This window comes from Meriones unguiculatus, chromosome 5, assembly GCF_030254825.1.
Source record: "Meriones unguiculatus strain TT.TT164.6M chromosome 5, Bangor_MerUng_6.1, whole genome shotgun sequence".
In the NCBI taxonomy this organism is placed as follows: Eukaryota; Metazoa; Chordata; class Mammalia; order Rodentia; family Muridae; genus Meriones; species Meriones unguiculatus.
Window position 1 is genome coordinate 18,204,143 of NC_083353.1, and position 16,398 is coordinate 18,220,540.

The 16,398-nt window shown below is 39.3% G+C and overlaps 1 pseudogene; it reads right to left on the bottom strand.

Moving 5' to 3' along the window:
* Positions 1-1,882: 1,882 nt before the first annotated feature.
* LOC110563403 (immunoglobulin kappa variable 4-1-like) lies at positions 1,883-13,000 on the bottom strand (annotated as a pseudogene).
* Positions 13,001-16,398: the final 3,398 nt, after the last annotated feature.

A 16,398-nucleotide genomic window follows, 5' to 3' on the forward strand; every position in this document is an offset into this window, starting at 1 on the left:
GGAAATGTAAATCAAAATGACCCTGAGATTTCACCTTACACCCATCAGAATGGCTAAGATCAGAAACTCAAGTGACAACACATGCTGGACATGATGTGGAGAAAGGGGAACCTTCCTCCATTGCTGGTGGAAATGTAAACTTGTGCAACCACTCTTGAAATCAGTCTGGAAATTTCTTAGACAACTAGGTATAGTGCTTCCTCAAGATTCAGTTATGCCACTCCTAAGCATATATCCAAAATATGCTCATGTATACAAGAAGCACATTTGCTCAACCATGTTTCTAGCAGCTTCATTCTTTTTTCATAAATATTTTTATTTTAATTTTATTAGTTACACTTTATTTACTTTGTATCCCCCCATAAACTCCTCCCTCTTCCCCTTCCTATCGCACCCTCCCTCCTTTCTCCACACATGCCCCTCCCCAAATCCACTGATAGGGGAGGTCTTCCTCTCCTGTCTTCTGATCCTAGTCTCTCAGGTCTCATCAGGAGTGCCTGCATCGTTTTCTTCTCTGGCCTGGTAATGCTGCTCCCCCCAAAAAAGCTAGAAACAACCCAGATGCCCTTCAGTTGAGGAATGGATACAGAAATTGTGGTACATCTACACAATGGAGTATTACTCCAAAAAAACCAAAACAAACAAACAAACAAAAACAAAACAAAAAAAACAAAAAACAAGGAAATCATGAAAAATTTGCAGGTAAATGGTGGGAACTGGAAAAGATCATCCTGAGTGAGGTATCCCAGAAGCAGAAAGTAACACATGGTATATACTCACCCATAAGTGAATATTAGACACATAATATAGGACAAACATGTTAAAATCTGTACACCTAAAGAAACTAATCAAGAGGGAGGACTCTGGCTAAGTTGCTCAATCCCCATTCAAAAAGGCAAAGAGGATGGACTTCAGAAGAGGGAGAAAACAGGGAACAGGACAAGATCCTGCCACAGAGGACCTCTGAGGAACTCTACCCTTCAGGGTATCAAAGCAGATGCTAAGACTTATGGCCAAACTTTGGGGAGATTGGAGGGAATTTTTTGAAAGAAGTTGGAAATAGTAAGACACGGAGAAGATGGGAGCTCCACAAGGAGAGCAACAGAAACAAAAAATCTAGTCACTGGTCTTTTCTGAGACTGATGCTCCAATCAAGTGCCATTCATGGAGATAACCTAGAACCCCTGCACAGATGTAATCCATGGCAGTTCTATGTCCAAGTGGGTTCCATAGTAATGGGAATAGGGACTGTCTCTGACATGAACTGATTGGCTTGCTCTTTGATCACCTTTCCGCAAGGTGGGGACAGCCTTACCAGGAAACAAAGGGAGACAATGCAGCCACTCCTGATGAGATCTGATAGACTGGGATCTGAAAGTAGGTGAGTAAAGCCACCCCTATCAGTGGACTGGGAGAGGGGCATGAGTGGAGAAGGAGAAGGGAATGTAGGAATGGCAGGGGAAGAGGGAGGGAGCTACAGGTGGATACAAAGTAAATAAATTGTAATTAATAAAAATAAAAATATATTTAAATCAGAAAATAAAAGAGTCACACATCTGTACCGTTTGGTGATGGGTGCCTATAATCTGAGAATTTGGGATACTGGCAGAGGAAAAACTGGCGTATGCCAGCAACCTATGGTAAATAGTTTATTTGACACAGAAACATGGCTAGATACCATCTCGAATCTATATACATATATACGCACACATATATATATATGTGTGTATATATACATATATGTACACATTCTTCTGTCTCCCATTGCATAGAGTTCCATTACCATGTACTTAAGTTGTCATTCAAAGGAAGTTAACAAGTACATTTCCTATTCTTTTTCTTTGACGAGAGAGTAGTTAGTATTGTCAATCAGACAAAATAACTAAGGTGATAAAAAATAAGATGAAAAGTGATGAGCTGGTGCGGTGTGCCACAGGAATAAGGGGATAGGAATGATGCCTTCTCCAGGAACAGCTACTTGAGAGCAGACCTGACAGAACAGATTTGTTAGTTCAAAAGTGCAAAGAAGATCCCTTTAGCCATGCAAGGTCCCTGTGTTCGTTTTAAAAGAAGATATTAAATGAAAAGGGTCTGAGAAAGCTCATCCTTGTGGAAGATGTTAACATAGCTTATGCATATGACTGACACGGTCTGATTTGGGAAATCTCTCAGGAATTTTGAAGTTAATCCTAAGTGCAATGAGAGCATGTGAGACAATGTTCACAGTGAGGACATGTTTTCACTGGACACATTTTAGTTAAGGTTATGTTGACACACAGAGGAGAAAATGTGGAGAATATTATCATTTCTGTGTGGACATAGGAAAGCAGCTGCTTCAGACGGCTGACAGGCTGAGCTCTAAAGGGGGGTTGTATTGCAGCCTGACAAACTGAAGAGGAGTCTACACATGGACTTTTAGGATGTTTTTCCCATCATTATATGAAACGTACAGAATGATATTAATGTTAAGGACCAGTAATGCAAACCTATTCAAGAGACTATGTGTGGGTAGTCATGGGGACAAGAAAAAACTTACCACAGTTCACTTGTTCATTTGTTGTCTGAAAGGATATGGCATTAAAGTGCTTTCAGTGTACTTTTATTTGAGCCTATATATTCATGCTATTCTTACCATTCATCTTAACAGCCTCATTTTACAGTAGAAAGTTGATAAGACAGAGGCTCACAATTGGTCAAAGTACAGAGAACATGTGACTGTGGAGTAGTCATCCTAAAGGGAATGTCTCTCACCCCAAATCTCAGGGATGTCCACGGAGAATAGACAGGATCTATATATAGACCAGACACTGTGAACAAGGGCTGTGAGACAGGGCCTTGTGGGAATAACTTGTCTGTTGTTCTTATGAGCAAACTGCCACAGTAGTAATTTGTACCAGACTTGACTCAGCACCATTTCCTCATGCAAGGGGAAGGGGTCAATGTGGCCTTATTCTTCAATGAAAGTCAATGAGTAAGTAAGAATTGAAAAGAAGAAAGTAGGGAGTCATTTTCTTAAAAAGTGTAGCCCATTTTCCAGGAAAGAATCAGAAGACAAAGTAAAGAACAGCAACTTGAAAAATCATTGGTTTGGGAAAAACTTGTTCACCAGGATATAGGGGAGGAAGAGTAAAGGGAATGGAAGTGAAATGCTCAAAATTGGATATATACATGCATGAAATTTTCAAATATAAATTTTCAATGTAAGTTCTGAATAATACCCATTTTCATAAATGCGATTGGCACACGATCAGTATTATTCTGATGTTAAACTCTCTGTTTAGGTAACCCAAATAATCCTGACTCTGCAGTCAACACACTAACCCCAGTGTGTGTGGTTAAGCAGCAAGGTGCATGTCTCTAAAGGGATTCAGCAGCTACATTACAAAGGAGTACCTCTAGAGAGGCAGGTTATATCAGTGGATCTGAACAAATCAGAGGACCCCTTATAACATACAATCAGACAAAAAGAAACAGATCAGAAAGACACATGATATAAATAGGAGTAGTCTCCAATACCAACTATCAACAAAAAAGAACCATGATGAGAAGCAAACAAAAATAATACATCTTACCTAACAGCCATTCAGTTTAGACTTTGAAAGGCCCCGAAAAGAGATCCCTCATGCTCCATCCCTACTCATGTAGAGAACCAGACTCAAGGTTGGTGAAATGCTATATTAATAGCTACTTATTACTCAAGATAAGGGAAATCAATGTACCACATGCTCTTAATATATCAGAGATTGATATGGATGCCATCTTCTCACCAAGCCCGTGACCTGAGATGCTGCTGACATACTAGGCATGGGCAGCAATGAGCTACAGTGCTCCTTGCTTCACCACTGTCACCTGCCCATGCAAAGATAGAAGGCAATTTATACCAGTGCCTCACCTAATAGGCTGCCCACCCTCCCCTTAGTTCTCTCCATATCACTTTGCCCACTGGACAATTTGCACATTTCCCATAGTTTCCCACACTTCTCTTCAAAGTTTAAATGAAAGCTCAGTTCTACTCTTGCCTTCTATCTCATTGCCTTTCATTCTCAAAATGAGGTTCCTGCTGGCTAGCCTGGAGTGGTAATGCTCCTGATACTAGGAGAGATCAAAGAGGAAGGAAAGCAGGCACTGTATAAGCTCTAGGGTTGGGCTGCTTTCCATACTTCTTCTGTTCAACTTTGAGATGATCAGGATTTGTGCTGAAACTCTTAGAGTGAAATCCGCCAGGAGAGACCAAACACCATTTAAATTACAATTAACCAACTTTTGAGCAGGTTGTTTATATATTTATTTTTAGTTTTTTTATTGAAAATAGATTCTCCTCCTAGACAATATACCTGATTATATTTTCCCCTCCCTCTACTCCTTACCTCAGGATCCACACTTTCTGTCTCTTATTAGATAAAAGAAAATAGGTTTCTAAGAGATAACAACCAGACATCACAAAATAATATATAATAAGATGAAGCAAAACCATCATATCGAAGTTCGATATCAGAACAAAACAGGAGGAAAAATATCCCTAGCACAGACACAAGAGTCTGACTCACTCATTATTACAGTAGGAGTAACATAAAATTTCTAAGATAAAAGCTGTATACATACACATAGGAAATAACTCAGGCACTTGTAGGTGCCATGTTTTCCCTTTTGGTCTTTGTGAGCTCATATGGTCATTGCTTAGTTGATTCACAGGGCCTTCTTTTCCTAGTGTCCTCCACCAACACTGGCTCTCACAAAGTTCTTCAGATGCCCTGATATTTGAGTAAACATGTTTGACAAAGACCTCCCAGTAATACTCTCTTTGAATATTGTCTGACTGTGGTTCTCTGCATCTCTTCACATCTGCTGCTGGAGAAAGCCTCTCTGATGATTAGTGGATAAAGGACAGATCTATGAGTAGAGCAGAATATCATTTGAAGCCATTGTATTGATACTTTTATGGTTTTACCCTCATTATGTGCGCTGTATAGTTTAGTTCTTGGTTACGCTAACAGTGTTGGGTATGGGTTATATCTTGGGAAGTGGGCCTTAAATCAAATGAAACACTGGTTGGCTGCTTCCACAGGTTCTATGTTGTCATTATGTAAATAACTGAATCATACTCGATTGTGTAAATGTACCACAACTCCTATATCTATTCATCAATTTAGGGACAGCTGTTTTTTTTCCAGAAATTGGCTATAATGAAGAAAGCCACAGAGAACATGGTTCTTCTAATTTCCTTGTGATAGGATGGAGTGTCCTTTAGGTATACACCCAAAAGTCTATAGCTGGTTCTTGAGGTAGATAGATTCCAGTTTTTCTGAAGAACCACCATAGTGATTTCCACAGTGGCTATACACGTTTTCACTCCCACCAGCAAAAGAAAATTGTTCCCTGTGACCTACATTCTTCATCGGTATGAATTGTTACTTGATCTAAGCCATTCTGACAGGTACAAGATGGGATCTCACAGTACAATTAATTTGCATTTCCCGATGACTAAAGATGTTGAAGATTTCTTTTACTGTTTCTCCCACTTGAGTTTCCTCTTTTGAGTATTCTTTATTTGGGTATTACTCTATTTTTAACTAGACTGCTTGATTTGTTGGTACATACTTTCTTAATTTTTCACATATATTGGATGTCATTTACTTTTCTATTGGATATGTATCTTTTGCTATTCTAAAGGATACTGCTTTACTAATTGGTGGTGTTTCTATGCTTTACAAATTTATTTATGTTTTCTTAGATCCTCTTTATCAGTTGTTGATCTTATTGTCACTGATATAGACTTTCTATTCAAACAATCAACCCCTATGTAATTATGTTGTAGGCTCTTTCCCAGTTTATCATCCATTGGGCTAAATATATCTCATTTATTTTGGAATCTTATTATCATTTTACAATTTATTCAATTTGTATCCCTGCTATAGCCCCTCCCTCATCTCCTCCCAACCACACCCTCTCTTTATCTTCTCCCTGTATGCCCTTCCCCTACTCCACTGATATGGGAGGTCCTCCTCCCCTTCTATTTGACACTAGCATATCAGGTCTCATAAGGACTATTTAGCATTGTCTTCCTCTGTGGCCTGGCAAGATTGCATCCCCCAGAGGGAAGTTATCAGAAATCCTGTCACTGAGGTCAGCCAGAGAAAGCCCCTGTTCCCCTTATTAGGAAACCCACTTGGAGACTGAGTCTATGGGCTACATCTGAGCCAGAGTTTTAGGTCCTCTCCATGCATTTTCCTTGCTTGGGGTATCAGTCTCTGCAGGGCTCCCAGGACTCAGATATAGTGGCCCTTTTGGTCTCCTTTTTGAACTCCTGCCCCCTCCAGGGTTTCCTATCTCCCCGTTCTTTCATAAGATTACCTACAACCAGAAAAAAAAATCCTCCTGCCACATAATAATCAAAACAGTAAGTATACAGAACAAAGAAAAAATACTGAAAGCTGGAAGGGAAAAAGGCAAACCTATCAGAATCACACGTGATTTCTCAACAGAGACTATGAAAGGAAGAAGGGCCTGGACTGATATAATGCAGAACCTAAGAGAACTCAGATGTCATCAGCCCAGGTTAATATATACAGCAAAACTCTCAGTCATCATAGATGGAGAAAACAAGATATTCATTGACAAAAACAAATTCAAACAATACCTTCCCACAAATCCAGCATTACAGAAGATACTAGAAGGAAGAATAGAACCCAGGAAAGCTAACCACCTTCAGGAAAACACAGGAAACAAATAACCTCACTATAGCAAAATCAAAAGTAGCCAAACACACCAACACACTACCTCAGCCAACAGCAAAATCAAAGCATCTAACGACCACTGGTCATTAATCTCCCTTAACATCAATGGACTCAACTCTCCAAGGAAAAGACACACACCAACAGAACGGATATGTGAACAAGACCCAACAATCTGTTGCATACAAGAAACACACCTAAGTCACAAAGACAGACATTACCTGAGAGTAAAGGGCTGGAAAATGGTTTTCCAAACATATGGACCCAAGAAGCAAGTAGGAGTAGCCATTCTAAAGTCTAATAAAATAGACTTTCATCCAAAATTAATAAAAAAGAGATGGGGAAGGATATTTCATACTCATGAAAGGAAAATTCCACCAAGAAGACACCACAATTCTAAACATATATGCCCTAAACACAAGAGCACCCACATTTGTAAAAGAAACATTAATAAAACTGAAACCACACAAAGATCCTCACACATTGATACTGGGAGAATTCAACACCCCACTCTCAACAAAGGACAGGTCAACAAATCAGAAGTTAAACAAAGAAACGTTGACTCTAACAGAGGTCATGAATCAAATGGACCTAACAGACATTTACAAAATCTTACAACCAAACACAAAAGAATTTACCTTCTTCTCAAAAACTCATGGAACCTTCTCCAAAATAGACCATATAGTTGGTCACAAAACAAGTCTCAATAGATACAAAAATACTGAAATAATCCCAGGTATCCTATCTGAACAACATGGACTAAAACTGGATCTCAACGACAACAGAAATAACAAAAAGCCTACACATGCAGGGAAACTAAACAACTTGCAACATAATGACAGTTGGGTCAGGGAAGAAATAAAGAAAGAAATCAAATTATTCCTAGAATTCAATGAAAATGAAGGCACAACATACCGAACCTTATGGGACACAATGAAAGCAGTGCTAACAGGAAAGTTCATAGCACTAAGTGCCTACAAGAAGAAATTTGAAACCTCTCATGCCAGGGACTTAATGGTTCACCTAAAAGGCCTGGAAAAAAAAAGAAGCAGACACACCAAAGAGTAGTAGATGGCTGAAATAATCAACCTCAGGGCTGGAATCAATAAATTAGAAATAAATAAAACAATTCAAAGAATCAATGAAACCAATAGCTGGTTCTTTTAGAAAATCAACAAGATGGATAAACCCTTAGCCAAACTAACTAAATGGCAAAGAGACACTATTCAAATCAACAAAATCAGAAATGAAAAGGGGTACATAACAACAGACGCTGAGGAAATCTAAACAATCATTTGGACTTACTTCAAAAGTCTATATGCCACAAAATTTGAAAATTTAAATGAAATGAACAATTTTCTTGATTGATTCCACTTACCAAAGCTGAATCAAGACCAGGTAAATCAATTAAATAGTCTTATATCCCCTAAGGAAATAGAAACAGTCATCCAAAGTCTCCCATCCAAAAAAGCCCAGAACCATATGGTTTCAGGGCAGTATTCTGCCAGAATTTCAAAGAAAAGCTAACTCCAATTATCTTCAAATATTCTACAAAATAGAAATGGAAGGAACACTAAGAAACTCATTCTATGAAGCCACAGTCACCTTGGTACATGAACCTCACAAAGACCCAACAAAGAAAGAAAATTTCAGGCCAGTCTCCTTTTATTAACATTGATACAAAATCCCCAACAAAATACTTGCAAACCAAATACAAGATGACATTAAAGATATCATCCACTATGACCAAATAAGTTTCATCCCAGGTATGCAATGGAGGTTCAATATACAGAAAACCATCAATGTGATAGACCATATAAACAAACTGAAAGAAAAAAAAAACAACAACAACACGATAATCTCCCTACATGCTGAAAAAGCATTTGACAAAATCCAACATCCATTCATGTTTAAAGTCTTGGAGAGATCAGCGATACAAGGCACATATCTAAAAACAGTAAAGGCAATATACAGCAAGCCTATAGCCAACATCAAACTAAATGGAAAGAAACTTAAAGCAATCCCACTGAAGTCAGGGACAAGGCAAGGCTGCCCACTCTCTCCTTGTCTCTTCGACATAGTTCTGGAAGTCCTTGCTAGAGCAATAAGACAACTGAAGGAGATCAAGGGGATACAAATCAGAAAGGAAGAAGTCAAAGTATCATTATTTGCAGATGACAAGATAGTATACCTGACTGACCCCAAAAATTCTACCAGGGAACTAAAACAGCTGATAAACAGGTTCATCAGGTGGCAGGATACAAAACTAACTCAAAAAATTCAGTAGCCCTCCTGTATACAGAAGACAAAGGGCTGAGAAAGAAATTGAGGAAACACTTCACAATAGCCACAAAAGACATAAAGTACCTTGGTGTAACCCTAACCAAGCAAGTGAAAGACTTGTATGAAAAAAAATTCAAGTCTCTGAAGAAAGAATTAGAAGAAGATATGAGAAGATGGAAAGATCTCCCATGCTCATGGCTTGGCAGGATTAACATAGTAAAAATGGCCATCTTACCAAAGGCAATCTACAAATTCAATGTAATTCCCATCAAATTACCAACACAATAATTTACAGACCTGGAAAGAAAAATTCTCAACTTCATATGGAAGAACAAGAAATGCAGAGTTGCTAAAACAATTCTCTACAATACATGATATTCTGGAGGTGTTGCCATCCCTGATCTCAAGCTGTACTATAGAGCAACAGTAATAAAAACTGCATGGTATTGGCATAGAAACAGACTGCTGGATCAATGGAACTGACCAGAAGACACAGAAATAAACCCACACAAATATGGACACCTGATTTTTGGCAAAGATGCCAAAACCATACAATGGAAAAATAGATAGCATCTTTAACAAATGGTGCTGGTCTAACTGGATGCCTACATGTAGAAAAATGAAAATAGATCCACACTTATCCCCCTGCACAAAACTAAAGTCCAAATGGATCAAAGACCTCAACATAAAACCAGACACATGAAATCGGTTAGAAGAAAAAGTGAAGGAGACCCTAGAACTCATTGGTACAGGAGATAACTTCTTGAACAGAACACCAACAGCACAGGCTCTAAGAGCAACAATCAATAAATGGGACCTCATGAAACTCAAAAGCTTCTGTAAAGCAAAGGACACTGTCCTCAAAACAAAACGACTGCCTACAGATTGGGAAAGAATCTTTACCAACACTCTATCTGACAGAGGGCTAATATCCAGTATACATAAAGAACTAAAGAAGTTGAAGAGCAACAAATGAAGTAATCCAATTAAAAAAATGGGGAACAGAGCTATACAGAGAATTCTCGATAGAGGAATATCAAGTGGCAGAGAAACACTTAAAGAAATGCTCAATGTCATTAGCCATCAGGGAAATGCAAATCAAAACGACCCTGAGATTTCACCTTATACCCTTTAGAATGGCCAAGCTCAAAACCTCAAGTGACAACACATGCTGGAGAGGTTCTGGAGAAAGGGGAACCCTCCTCCACTGCTGGTGAGGATGTAAACTGGTACAATCCCTCTGGAAATCTATCTGGTGCTTTCTCAGACAACAAGGAATAGCACATCCTCAAGACCCAGCTATACCACTCTTAACCATATAACCAAAAGAGGCTCAAGTACACAACAAGGACATTTGCTCAACCATTATTGTAGCAGCTTTATTTGTAATAGCCAGAATCTGGAAACAACTCAGTGCCCTTCAACTGAAGAATGGATACAGAAATTGTGCTATATCTACACAATGGAATATTATACAGCAATGAAAAACAAGGGAATCATGAAATTTGCAGGAAAATCGTGGGATCTGAAAACGATCATCCTGAGTGAGCTTTCCCAGAAGCAGAAAGACACACATGGTATATACTCACTCATATAGACATATAATATAGGATAAACCTACTAAAATATGTACATCTAAGGAAACTATCAAGAGGAAGGGCCCTGACTAAAATGCTCAATGCCCATCCTGAAAGGCAAAGAGAATGGACATCAGAAGAAGAAGAAAACAGGAAACAGGTTAGGAACCTGCCACAGAGGGCCTCTGAAAGGCTTTCCCATGCAGACTATCAAAGCAGATGCTTAGACTTATGGCTAACTCTTGGGCAGAGTTCATGGAACCTTATGAAAGAAGGGGGAAATAGTAAGATCTGGAGAGGACAAGAACTCTCCAAGTAGAGCAAGAGTACCAGAAAATTTGAACACAGAGGTCTTTCCAGAGTTTGATACTCCAACCAAGTACCATGCATGGAGATAACCTAGAACCCCTGCACAGATGTAGCCTATGGCTGTTCAGTGTCCCATAGTAATGGGAACAGGGACTGCTTCTTACATAAACTGATTGGCCTACTCTTTGATGACCTCCCCCTGAGTGGGGAGCAGCCTTACCAGGCCACAGAGGAAGACAATGCAGCCACTCCTGATGAACCCTAACAGACTAGGATCAGAAGGAAGAAAAAGAAACCCTCCCCTACCAGTCGACTTGGGTAGGGGAGTGTGTGGAGAAGGGAGAGGAAGGAAGGCATTGGGAGGGGAGGAGGGGGGGAACTAGAGTGGGGATATAAAGTAAATAAAGTATAATTAAAGAGAAACTCAAGTGACAAGGCATTCTGGAGAGGATGTGGAGAAGAGAGACTCCTCTGCCTTTGTTATTGGGAATGTGAACTTTTACAACCACCTTGTAAATCAGTCTGGTGCTTTGTCAGACAATTACGAACAGTAATTCCTCAAGATCCAGCTATAGCACTCCTAGGCATATATCCAATATATGCTCAAGTACACAAAAGGACATTTTTTCAACCATGTTTCTAGCAGCTTTATTCTTAATAGCCAGAACCTGGAAACAACCTAGATGTCTCTCAACTGAAGAATAGATACAGAAATTGTGGTACATTTACACAGTGGAATAAAAATAATTAAAAACAAGGAAATCATGAAATTTGCAGGCAAGTGGTAGGAACTAGAAAAGATCATCCTGAGTGAGGTATCCCAGAAGCAGAAAGACACACATGGTATATACTCACTCATAAGTGGATATTATATTTATAATATAGGATAAACATACTAAACTCTGTACACATAAAGAAGCTAAGCAAGAAGGAGGACCCAGGGTGAGATGATCAATCCTCACTCAGAATGGCAGACAGTATGGACATCAGAAGGGGAGAAAACAGGGAATAGGACAGGAGCCTACCACAGAGGGCACTGAGGAAATTGAAAGACTCATTAGGTCTGACTTCAAAAGCCTATATACCATAAAATTTGAAAATCTACGTGAAATGGACCATTTTCTTGACAGATAATTTACCAATGCTTGAGGAGTCTTAATGTAAACTAATAATCTCATGATTATGTATTCTTTGTAAATGATTTTAAATGCTATACTATTTTTATACAAATTCATCATAGCCTGAAGGCAAAACAAAGAGATTTCTAAAGCCACCATGACACTGTACACTTCACTGATGCTTCTTGCTTGTACTATATCCTCTCAGTGCAACATCACAACTTCTAAATCTCTTAAGTCATCTCCTTTTTATCTATATACACCAGTGTTGTCAAAACTATGGAAGAATGGAGCCTATCTCTTAATTTATTTTCTATTGAACTTTACATCAATTTGTCATGCATAGCCGATCTCAAGCAGAGGGGGAAGTGTGAAGGCCAAGGACTGTGTGTGGTGCAAGCAGCTGCTGAGACTCTCATGGAGGTTTGTGTTGGAGGCTGAAGCACTATGGGAGGAGAGCTGCTACTCTGCTGACAGTAGTAAACTGCCAGGTCTTCAGCCTGCAACTGCTGATGGAGAGAGTGAAATCTGTCCCATATCCACTGCCTGTGAAGCGATCAGGGACCCCAGTGTATTGATTGGATGCCCAGTAGATCAGAGGTTTAGGGGATTGCCCTGGTTTCTGCTGGTACCAAGCTACAGCAGTACCCACACTCTGACTGGACTTGCAGCTTAGGGTGATCCTGTCTCCTACAGATGTGGACATGAATTCAGGAGACTGGGTCATCACAATGTTCCCCTCAGCACCTGCAACCAGAAACAGACAATAAGTATACACATATACACACAAAGAATTTCTGATACAAATGTTGGGATCAAAAAATGCTTTTTCTAATGACATTGCTTGCATACAATCGGATTCCTATAGTAAATAGCTGTTTCTTTGCAAATGAACTATTTTGGTGATATTCTAATACTCTTTTCATTTCTCACCAGACATCCAAAGAAGCAGGAATAAGAAGACCTGGATCTGTGACTCCATCTTTGTGGCCCAGGCTGTCTGATGCTTTTCAGTTCTCACTGCAAATTTGGGTTTATAAAATATGGGCAGATGGGCTGTCTTGTAAGGCCCTATGCAAAACAGACATCAAATGAGAAAGTAAATAGCCAGGGTACTGGGTTGTGAGAAAACCAGTCAATGGGTGGAATGGTCAACAAAGACATGCAAGGGCCAAATTAGAGTTCTCAATCTGAAAATATTGAGATGCAGACATGTGAGGTTTCGGAAAAAATCAAACACATTGAAAGCCAGTGAGTTTAATAGAAATAATACTAGAAAACTTTTAATTACAATCCTGAGGAAACAGTAAACATCCTGATCAACAACAGCAGAAAGAAACAGAAGAAGCAGAAAGAAGAAAGGAAAATAAGGGGGGGGGGGAGTAGAAGGGTAGATGAGAGAAAGGAGATGATGGAGAGGATGGAGAGAAAGAGAAGGAAATCAGGATTGGAGAGAGACTGGAAATGTGGAGAGGAGAGAAAGCGTAGAGCAGATAAAGGAAATACATATTAAAACAGAAAGGTTTGGGAATACAGAGTCAGATCAGTAGTTATGAGCATTCTTACAAAACACTCACGTTTGATTACGAAGAATTGTTCAATGATTCTAAGTCATCTATAATTCTTGTTATGGCACACACATGACACACATACATAAGTACAAATGTATGTAAGCACATACATAGATTTTGAGATGTGAGCCCTGTTTTGTTCCAGCTAAAACAAGGTCGGTCACCTGTTGCCTTCACTCTGCTATCACAAATTCTAGTTCTCTGAAAGCCCCCTAGGAAATCTTTCTTAAAAAGTTTGGTCTAAAAGTTCCAAGGGTAAAAGGCCAAGGAACATATAATGCCAAACCCAATCATACCTGACTTCACAACAGAAACTATGAAAGCTGGAAGGGCCTAGACAAATATCGGGCAGACCCGAAGGGAACACAGGTGTCAGCCCAGACTACTATTCCCAGCAAAATTCTCAGTCATAACAGGTGGAGAAAATAATATATTCAATGACAAAAACAAATTTAAACAATACCTGCTCACAAAGTAAGCCTTGCTGAATATAATAGGAGGAAAAATACAACCCAAGAAAGCTAATTACACCCAGGAAAACACAGAAAAAAATAACCACACTATAGCAAAACTAAAACTGTCCAAAAACACAAACACACTACCAACATGAAAATAAATGGATCTAACAGTCACTAGTCATTAATCTCTCTAAACATCAATGGACTCAACTCTCCGATAAAAATGCACAGACTACCAGAATGGAGGCATTAACAAGATTGATCAATTTGTTGCATACAAGAAACACACACCTAAGTCACAAAGATGAATATTACCTGAGAGTAAAGGACTGGAAGATGATTTTCCAAGCAAACAGACCTATAAAAGAAAGCAGGGAGATGTTGTGGAGTCAGGGGAACCCTCCTTCATTGCTGGTGGGAGTGAAAACTTGTACAACCACATTGGAAATCAATCTGGCGCTTTCTCAGACAATTAGGAATAGTGCTTGCTCCATATCCAGCTATACCACTCCCAGGCATATTTCCAAAAGATGCTCAAGTCCATAACAAGGACATTTGCTCAACCATGCTTGTAGCAGCTTTATTTGTAACAGCCAGAACCTGGAAACAACCAAGATGCCCCTCAACTGAAGATCGGACACAGAAATTGTGGTACATCTACACAATGGAATATTACTCAGCAATGAAAAATAAGGAAATCATGAAATTTGCAGGCAAATGGTGGGATCTGGAAAAGATCATCTTGAGTGAGGTATCCCAGGAGCAGAAAGACAGACATGGTATATACTCACTTATATGGACCTATAAGATAGGATAAACATACTAAAATATGTACACCTAAAGAAGATAAAAAAAAGAGGACTGGGAGTAAGATGACCAATCCTCACTTAAAAAGATAAATGGGATGGATATGGGAAGTAAGAGAAAACAAGTAACAGGACAGGAGCCTACCACAGAGGACAGATGCAGAAACTCATAACCAAACCTTCAGCAGAGTACAGGGAATCATACCTTAAAAGGGGGAGTTAATATGACCAGTAGAGGACAGGAGCTTCAAAAGGACAAAATATATCAGGGCATGGGGACAATCTCTGAGACTGTTTCTTCAGGCAATGACCATGTATAGATATAAGCTAGAACCCCTGCTCAGAGGTAGCCCATGGTAGCTCAATAACCAAGTGGGTTTCTCTAGTAAGGGGAACAGAAACTATTTCTGACATGAACTTAATGTCTGGCTCCTTTACTTCCCCCCCTCGAGGGAGGAACTGTCTTGCTAGGCCACAAAGAAGGACTTTGCTGCCAGTCCTGAAGATACCTGATAAACTAGGGTCAGCTGGAAGAGGAGAAGGACCTCCCTTAGCAGTGGACTTGGAAATGGGCAAGGAGGAGATGAGGGAGGGAGGGTGAGATTGGGAGGGAATGAGGGAAGGAGCCAAGGCTGGGATACAAAGTAAATAATCTCTGATTAATATAAAAAATAAAAATTAATAATAATAAAAAAGAAAAAAGGAAGCAGCAGTAGCCATTCTAATATCTAATAAAATAATCTTTAAACAAAAATTAATCAAAAGAATGTGGAAGGCCTCCTCATACTCATCAAAGGAAAATTCCACCAGGAAAACATCTCAATTCTGAACATCTATGCCCCAAATACAAGGGCACCAAAATTTGTAAAAGAAATATTGATAAAACTTAAACAACACATAGATCCCCACACTTTAATAGTGTAAGAACTCAACACCACACTCACATAAAAGGAAAGGTCCACAAATCAGAAACTAAACAAAGAAACAATGATACTAACAGATGTCATGAATGGACCAAACAGACATCTACACTTTTCACCCCCAAACAAAAGAATTTACCTTCTTCTCAGCAAATCACAGAAAATTTTCCAAAACAGATCTTATAGTTTGTCACAAAGCAAGCCACAACATATACAAAAAGATAGAAATAATCCCTTGTATCCTATCTGACCACCATGGACAAAAGCTGGACCTCAACATCAACAGCAATAGCAAAAAGCATACACACTCATGGAAACTGAACAGCTCTCTACTCAAAGACAGCTGGATCAGGGAAGAAATAAAGAAAACAATTAAAGCCTTCCTAGAATTCAATGAAAATGAAGTCACAACTTACCCAAAATTATGGGACACAATGAAAACAGTGCTAAGAGGAAAGAGCGTAACACCAAGTGCCTTCATAAAAAATAAAATTTCCTTTTTCTCAGAGGCGGGACCTGGGGCATCAACCCTCATGCAATCAGACATGCTCTTCTCTGGGTTGAAAGCAGCTGACCCTGAATGCAGTGCTTATCCTCGCATCCTGAGCGTAACATTTTAGCTCCC